The sequence below is a fragment of the Ursus americanus genome, chromosome 29 (assembly GCF_024610735.1).
Source record: "Ursus americanus isolate L20-20 chromosome 29, mUrsAme1.1.p, whole genome shotgun sequence".
Taxonomy (NCBI): Eukaryota; Metazoa; Chordata; class Mammalia; order Carnivora; family Ursidae; genus Ursus; species Ursus americanus.
This window is the reverse complement of record NC_142155.1, coordinates 35,466,705-35,476,291: the sequence shown is the minus strand read 5'-3', so window position 1 is coordinate 35,476,291 and position 9,587 is coordinate 35,466,705.

Genomic DNA, 9,587 nt, shown 5'->3' with positions numbered 1-9,587 from the left:
TTACAGTCCCTGAGCCTAGAACAGTGTATAGTTCAGATGCTAGATTTTTGACTTAACTTTTCTTTCTTTCTTTCTTTCTTTCTTTCTTTCTTTCTTTCTTTCTTTCTTTCTTTCTTTCTTTCTTTCTTTTTCTTTCTTTTTCTCTCTTTTCTTTTTTAAAGTAGGCTCTATGCCCAGCACATGGAGTATGGAGACCAATGCAGGCTTGAACTCATGACCCTGAGATTGAGAACTGAGCTGAGATCAAGAGTCGGATGCTTAACCAACTGAGCCACCCAGGTGCCCCCCACAGCTACTTGCTTGATGAAATACAATGCTATGGGTAAACTGTAGCTTTTGAGTTCAGAATGGTGCTGATTTCAAACATTTCTTCCTCTTCCTCTCAAATATTGAAAAGTCCTAGAGCTTTCAGTATTTATATCCAAAGCCTATGTCTCAGATATCACTGAGCACTCATTATGGGCTGGCCACAGTAAAAATGTTTTGGTGGTTCACAAACTGTCCTTGTATACAGAGAGCAAGGAAAGACTAAAGGAAAAGGCAAGCCACTCCAGATTGGTAAGTGGTAGGTTTAATAAGCAAGGGAACTTACATATGAGGTTTGTCTTGGGTAGCTGCAAGATGAGTAGATCTCCACACCCACCAGCCAAATCTTAAGAGTTTATATAAAAGCCTAAACTGAGTTCAGTCCCATATACCTTCCAGATGGTCTCAACAATATCTTACTCTCTCAAGGCTGTATCCTTGGAACAGCTCCTGCTGTGTCAATGGTAGGCAGAATGTACATTCCAAGGATGGGGAGGGAATGAGGGGCTTCTGATTGCCTGGGTCCAGCTCTAGGGTCAACCAGTGGTCACATCCTTTTGATTACCTCCTCCAACACTTTTCTGAATAGAATCACTAATCTGAACAGCTAGTGCTCTTATTATCTTTTGCACATTAGGAAGTAGTCCCAGAGGTAAGAAACAAGTTGTCCATTGACTATCTGGCATCCTGATCCAGGACAACATCCAATTCTTTCACTCTTCCAAGCTGCCCTCCCCTCAGGCACATCTTCTTCTAGGTGCATCTTCCTATTGGGATTGCTGTAAGGATTAAGTAAATGAACTCATGTAAATGACTAAGACAGTGCTTGGACTGCTGTAAATGTGCAATCACTGTTATCCCTTATAACAGTTCATCCTCTTCCTCCTTCAGCTCCAAGCTTTAGTTTGGAATATTATTTTCTCCATGTGGACCCTTCCCTACCACATTGCCCAACGTGTTGACGTAATTTCATATAATGATCTATTCAAGACTTATAGCTTCCAGGATGCTGTTCAAGGCTTATACTTCCTAATTGTATTGGTTCCAGGAACTTCAAAGAATTTATTTTAATAGTTCTGAAGAATGAGAGCATGGGTCCAACCTCTCTTAAATGAGAAAGCTGAGTCCAAGAAAGGGACATGACCTGTCCTTATGTCAGGAAACCCTACATGTTTACCCATTTCCAGTCCTTCTACTGGCTTTTAACTCCAACCGTGCCTCCTCTGCCCCCTTGGGGCTCCACTGCTCTCTGGGCATGTGCTCAGAAGGGACACAGCCCCCAGCATTTCTCCTTTCTCATCCCCACAGTCACACACTGTAGCCTCCTCATTGGAAGTATTTACTATAAGTCAGCACATCACGTGTATATCTTCTCCCCCTTGCCCCCTCTCCCTTATCCTCTTTTCCTGCTCCCAGTATCTGGAATTACCTGCCCGTATCTGTGGACACTTGAGAGGCCCTTACTGCAACAGCTGTCTCAAGCTTACTGAACGGGACCTCTCTTGGGCACCACTTCCCATCTCGTTGGCCCCCCTTCTTCCCCTAACCCCCCCACAGGCTCAGAGCAGGTGTTCTGTGTTCTCTAACAGCACCTCACTTTAGACTGCATTGTACACCTTCAATTCCTGCCTGGGAATTTTCTGATACCCAGGTAGTATGGGGCACCCACAGGGGCCCAATGAACACTCCCACAGTCACACCTGGTGGTTCAAGAGGAGTTAACACTCTTGACCGGGGGAGGTGGGAGTCAAAGGTCTTCCCATTTTGTCATCTGCTGTTCAGTCCTGAGGTGCACTGCATGAGGTGCCCATGGGGAGGGCACTTGTAGCAGGGCAACTTTGCAGCCCATCCTTAGCTGGTGCTCCCTTCTTCCCAGATTCACTTCCCTGGTCCCTCCTGTTCTGAGTTCACTTCCCATGTAAACTACTTACGCACAAACCCTTACTCAGTCTTCTTTTGGGGAATCCAAACTAAGACACCAATGTCTCCTGGAGGTACAATATCCCTCCCTGCCCACCAGGCTTTTCCCTGAAATTCCTCATGAGCTCCTTTCCACCTTGCAAAATTCTACCCATCTTTCAAGAATCATCTAAAGTTCCACCCTTCTAATCACATCGACCCACAAGAATCTCTTCTTTCCCTGCATAGCAATATCCATTTCTAAGCACTTAAAACAGTTCTTTGCTCTCATTTTCTTCTCAACGATAATAATGAATAATAGCTAACCATTATTGATGCTCACAGTTGCCAGCTGCCATTCTAAACCCTAATGATTATAAACACCTTGAGACCAGGGCCTGTGCCTATGTCCCTTTAGAGCATAGCATAGGATGTAGCCTGAATTCTGTGATTCTCCCTAACTCCTTCAGTAAGGGACAGCTTTGCCCTGGGCACCAGAGCCAAGTGTGGAGGTGCTCCTTTCCTCTCTCTGCTGTGCCTGGTTTCTCAACTACCAGAAACATGAGCTCCTTGCAGCCTTCCTAAATGCTCTATCAAGAAAATAGAAGTGTTGTTCATCCCACTTTATGAGTCTGGAAATTATACCTGACCTCTAGGGCCCAGCTTAAACACTACATCCTCATGAAGTCACCACCATCCTTCCAAAAAGAACTCTCCATTCCCTGAATTTCTGAAGCCCTTTATCTGTGCTTTTTTTATGAACTTCTCATTTTTAAACAAATATTGCAATTAGTTATATCCATAACTTGTCTCTCCTTTTAACAGTGAGTTAATTAATTATTTCACTAAGCCCCAGGGCTTTCTACCTAGTAGCTACTCAGTACATTTTGAATGAATGAAGAATTTAAGAGAGGAAGAGAGGCCGAGAGGTTACAGTCAGAAGATTATCAGGCCTCCTGGCATCCTGATAAGTCTGGGGAGCCCCACAGTTGCAGATTTATAAATTATGGCAGGATTTACTACTTGTATCCCCAAACCCATTCTTCCCTTCTTACCTAAAATGTGTAGGTGGGCATGCATGGCCACCTAAATACATTTCCCAGCCTCCCGTGCATCTTATGACAAGTGCTGATATGGGTGAACAGAGGTGATGTGAAAAAAATCACAAATAGTGTCTTTAAATGGAATGGCCCTGTGTTCCTTGGGAGGACGGAGCTGGTGCAGCCATCGTGGCCATGAGATGGGTGCTGCACACAGAAGCTGTCAGAGCAAGAAGAGAAAAGGAGTCTGAGACCTCTATAGGAGAGAAAAATAACTTCTGTGTTATTTAAGCTGTTATTTGGTCTCTCAGTTAAAGCAGCTGAATTTGTATTTTAGTTAAGATCAGAAACACTCTGTATGTCTGATCAGTCCTGAAGGAGTGAGAGGAAGATATATGCCAAAGATCTATAGGGCTCAGGATTCAAAGTAGGTGTAGGATGAGGGTGGGGGCAGCTGGGTGGCTGGATAGGCCCAGAGCACAATGTGTGTGTGTGTGTGTGTGTGTGTGTGTGTGTGTGTGTGTGTGTGTGTTTAGACCTATGGTGGTGTGTTTCTAATTTTCTCTTCAGACTGGAAAGAACTGGCTGTGCTAACTGGTGGATGGAGCTAAGGGGAGAGGGGCTGGAGAAGGTGTGCTGCACAAGGAAGCCAAGGGCAGGAAGCTGGTGTAGAGAACTTTGCTGGGAGTCATTGAAGGGAACCATGAGTTCCTGGACCAGAGAGCCTGATACAGCCCCTGAGTCTGCAGGGGCCAGACTAAGATGTTAAATCAATGCCAGACCCAAGAGTCAGACAGTGGGGTGGGGGTCCAGGCAAGCAGAACCTGGAATGATTTCCATGAATACTATATGGTGTGGAGCAGTTTATGGGGTATTCACTAGATTAAAGTACAGAAGAACAGGAGCTGTTTCAGATCTCTTACTCATGATCTATCCCATGCTTGAAGTACTTGCCTTTGCCTGTTTCTTCATTTGTTAGCTTCATTTATCCTAAAAGACTCATCTGGGATGTCACTTTCTCCAGGAAGCCCTCCATGACACCATAGACTGAATCAGGTGCCCTTCCTCTGAGCTTCCCCTAGACCATGTTTTCTCTCTATTGTCACTATTATTAATATGTTATTGCAACACTCAGTTTATGACTGAGCTTGACAGGGTTTTCCAAGAGCAACAATCTTTGCCTTCATCCCCTCAGTGTTTCCCATGATTCCTGATACACAATGTTAGCCAGTAAACCAGGTTTGAACCATGGGAGCAAGTGGATGGGTGACTGGGTGGTGTGGACACATGAGTGTGTGGACCTCAGACAACCCAAGGACTGGGTGGCAAATGGATTCTCTAAAGTCCATTGAGTTTCTGGGAAGGAGTTGGAAGGTGGGAGTGGGCAGTGAGTAGAAGGGAATAATCAGGACTGAGATGCTTTCAGTAAGGGCCTAGTGCTCCTCCAAACTGCATAGCTCACACCACTCTCCATCCCCAAATCTGGTACTGAGAAAGGAAAATTATCAAATAACCAAAGGAGAAAATAAACATCCCAAGAGTGAACACTCCATATTCTTGATTACACAATGTTCATCTTATCCCCTTTTCCACTCTGTGCCTCTGGGAGAGAAGAAGCTGCAGAAAATTCAACATCTCCCCTTCACTCATCCTGAGATGTGTTTTGTTTTGGGGGAGGAAGGTCAGAAGGCCACATTTAAATCTAGAGAGAGGACTCAGTGAGAGGAATCATGATCTGATGGTTTCTATTCCTATTTAATCATTTCATTACTAATTAATGGGGTCATTACTACATTTAGAAGGGAAAGAACTATGATTAAAGGTTAATGCTGTTGCTGTATGCATCACACCTCAAATTATGTTATAAAAATGTCCAGGGTATTTAATTGAACCTATAAGTAACAATGTAATTACACTTAATAATGTATGTGCTTCTGTATTTATTTGTGCCTCTCTGAGGTGCAGAAAGCCCCACGTGGGTGGGTTAGAAAAGATCATGGTGACTCACTGAAACCACTTTTTCATCTCCCTACTCCTATCAGCTCCCACCCTGGCCTCCCAAGGCAGGAATGATAGGTGACCTGCCCATAAGGAATCCTCCCCCTCCCCCCTCCCCACTTCTCAAGGGGACAAGGTCTAATGTCAATGTTTCCAACAAGGACGTAAGGTGAGGAGTGAGAGGGGCAGAGAACACAATAGCTGTTTGAACTCTGGGCAATTTACAGTCATGCCAAGGGGCCATGATGCTTCAAACCTATGCATCTTAGCCCCTCAGGGTTGCTATAACAAAAATTCCATAGCCTGGTGGCTTATAAACAACAAACATTTATTTCTTGCAGTTGTGGAGGCCAGAAGTCCAAGATCAAGATGCTGACAGGATTCAGTGTCTGGTGAGAACTTCCTGGTGCACAGATGACCATCTTCTCACTGTGGCCTCCCATGGTAGAAGGGAGGAGGGAGCTCTCTGGAGACTCTTTTATAAAAGCACCAATCCCATTCATGAGGGCTCTGCACTCACAGCATAATCACCTCTCAAAAGTTCCACTTCCTGATACCATCACATTGGGGTTTAGGGCTCCACATGTGAACTGAGGGGACACAAACATCCAGCCTACAGCACTATGATACTCTTTTGTAACCCCCTCCTTTAAAATACATTTTCCTCCTCTTAGGAGTTCTCCTCTTTTTTTTTTTTTTTTTTTACAAAGTATGATGTATACAGATCATTGGTCCTCAGCATTCATTCTCAACATCTAGTGTTTTCCTTTGCTGCAAGGGCTAGGAAGTTTAGAACCACTTTTCCTAGAGACCCTTGCAGCTAGGATTCTGGATGCAAATTTGGTCCCCACATCCCCTGCTGCGCACACACACACACACACACACACACACACACACACACACACACACTAGATGCATTCATGTGATGTTTGGAAGGTGGCGATGAGACAGAGGCATTTTCTGGCTGCTTTGGCTGTTTCAAATGGCAAGCAACTTTACGGAGATATGAGCATTGTTGTACCAGTATGCCTCACCCTAGGGATGGTGTGACAAAGACCCAAAGGAGTTTAAAAACTATGAAGTAGAGTCACCACGTCAGCACTAGGATGCTTACCTCCATGCTTACATGAGACACAAATAAGATTCCATCTTGTTGTTGCCAGTTATTTAGGACTGTTCTGTCACTTTCAGCAGAACATAATCCTAACAGGTATACCCATACTAAAGTTTTCTATCTTTTTCTTTTTTTTAATGTTTTTTTATTATATTATGTTAGTCACCATACAGTACATCCCTGGTTTCTGATGCAAAGTTTGATGATTCATTAGTTGCGTATAACACCCATTGCACCATGCAATACGTGCCCTCCTTACTACCCATCACCAGTCTATACCATTCCCCCACCGCCCTCCCCTCTGAAGCCCTCATTTTGTTTCCCAGAGTCCATAGTCCTTCATGCTTCACTCCCCCTTCTGATTACTCCCCCTTTCTTTATCCCTTTCTTCCCCTACCGATCTTCCTAGTTCTTATGTTCCATAGATGAGAGAAATCATATGATAGTTGTATTTCTCTGCTTGACTGATTTCACTTAGCATTATCTCCTCCAGTGCCATCCATGTTGCAGCAAATGTTGAGAATTCGTTCTTTCTGATAGCTGAGTAATATTCCATTGTATATATGGACCACAACTTTTTTTTTAAAAGATTTTATTTATTAATTTGACAGAGATAGAGACAGCCAGCGAGAGAGGGAACACAAGCAGAGGGAGTGGGAGAGGAAGAGGCAGGCTCATAGCGGAGGAGCCTGATGTGGGGCTCGATCCCATAACACCAGGATCACGCCATGAGCCGAAGGCAGACACTTAACTGCTGTGCCACCCAGGCGCCCCTGGACCACAACTTCTTAATCCAGTCATCTGTTGAAGGGCATCTTGGTTCCTTCCACGATTTAGCTATTGTGGACAATGCTGCTATGAACATTGGGGTGCATATGGCCCTTCTCCTCACTACGTCTGTCTCTTTGGGGTAAATACCCAGTAGTGCAATGGCTGGGTCATAGGGTAGCTCAATTTTTAACTTTTTAAGGGACCTCCACACTGTTTTCCAGAGTGGCTGTACCAACTTGCATTCCCACCAACAATGTAGGAGGGATCCCCTTTCTCCACACCCTCTCCAGCAATTGCTATTTCTTGCCTTGTTAATTTTTGCCATTTCAACTGGCGTAAGGTGGTATCTCTGTGTGGTTTTGATTTGAATTTCCCTGATGGCTAATGATTTTGAACATTTTTTCATGTGTCTGTTAGCCATTTGTATGTCATCATTGGAAAAGTGTCTGTTCATATCTTCTGCCCATTTTGACTTGTTTATTTGTTTCTCGCATATTGAGTTTGAGAAGTTATTTGTAGATCGTGGTTACCAGTCTTTTATCTGTAGCATCATTTGCAAATATATTCTCCCATTCTGTGGGCTGCCTCTTAGTTTTTTTTGATTGTTTCCTTGGATGTGCAGAAGCTTTTTATCTTGATGAAGTCCCACAAGTTCATTTTATCTTTTGTTTGTCTTGCCTTTGGAGATGTGTCATGAAAAAGGTTGCTTTGGCCGATGTTGTAGAGGGTGCTGCCTATGTTCTCCTCTAGGATTTTGATGGATTCCTGTCTCACATCGAGGTCTTTCGTCCATTTGGAATTTATCTTTGTCTATGGTGTGAGAGTGGACAAGTTTCATTCTTTTGCATATAGCTGTCCAATGTTCCCAGCACCATTTATTGAAGAGACTTTTTTTTCCACCAGATGCTCTTTCCTGCTTTATCAAAGATTAGTTGCCCAAAGAGCCGAGGGTCCATTTCTGGGTTCTCTATTCTGTTCCATTGGTCTGTGTGTCTGTTTTTGTGCCAGTACCATGCTGTCTTTGTGATCACAGCTTTGTAGTACAGCTTGAAATCTGACACTGTGATGCCCCCAACATTGTTTTTCCTTTTCAACAGTTCCTTGGTGATTTGGGGCCTTTTCTGGTTCCATACAAATTTAAGGACTATTTGTCCCAGTTCTTTGAAAAATGTCCTCGGTATTTTGATCGGGATAGCATTGAAAGTGTAGATTGCTCTGGGTAGCATGGACATTTTATTTATTTTTTATTTTTTATTTTTATTTTTTTTAAGATTTTATTTATTTGACAGAGATAGAGACAGCCAGCGAGAGAGGGAACACAAGCAAGGGGAGTGGGAGAGGAAGAAGCAGGCTCATAGCGGAGGAGCCTGATGTGGGGCTCGATCCCATAACGCCGGGATCACGCCCTGAGCCGAAGGCAGACGCTTAACCGCTGTGCCACCCAGGCGCCCCAGCATGGACATTTTAACTATGTTAATTTTTCCGATCCATAAGCATGGAATATTTTTCCAACTCTTTGTGTCTTCCTCGATGTCTTTCAAGAGTGATTTATAGTTTCTAGGGTATAGATCCTTTACGTCTCTGGTTAAGTTAATTCCAAGGTAACGTATGGTTTTTGGTGCTATCGTAAATGGGATGGATTCCCTAATTTCTCTTTCTTTAGTCTCATTATTCGTGTATAGAAATGCAACTGATTTCTGAGCATTGGTTTTGTATCCCACCACATTACTGAATTGCTCTATAACTTCTAATGGTTTGGGAGCAGATTCTTTTGGGTTTTCCATATAGAGTATCATGTCATCTGTGAAGAGAGACGGTTTGACTTCCTCTTTGCCAATTTGGATACCTTTTGTCACTTTTTGTTGTCTGATTGCTGTTGCAAGGTCTTCTAGTACTATGTTGAATAATAGTGGCGAGAGTGGGCATCCTTGTCGTGTTCCTGATCTGAAGGGAGGGGCTTCCAGCTTTTCCCCATTGAGAATGATATTTGCTGAAGGCTTTTCATAGATGGTTTTTTTGAGATTGAGGAATATACCTTCTATCCCTACACTCTGAAGGGTTTTAATCAGGAAAGGATGCTGTATTTTGTCAAATGCTTTTTCTGCATCTATTGAGAGAATCATATGATTTTTGAATTTTTCTTTCTGGATAAAATCTAAGGACTATGAGAAACAAACTGAGGGCTTCAGGGGGGGGGAATGGGATAGACTGGTGATGGGTAGTAAGGAGGGCACGTATTGCATGGTGCACTGGGTGTTATACGCAACTAATGAATCATCAAACTTTACATCAGAAACCAGGGATGTACTGTATGGTGACTAACATAATAACAAAACATTAAAAAAATAGAAAATAAAGATGTGAAAAAAAAATCTAAGACACTGATAGATTTATGAATGTTGAACCACCCTTGGATCCCAGGGATGAATCCCACTTGGTCATGATGGATAATCCTTTTA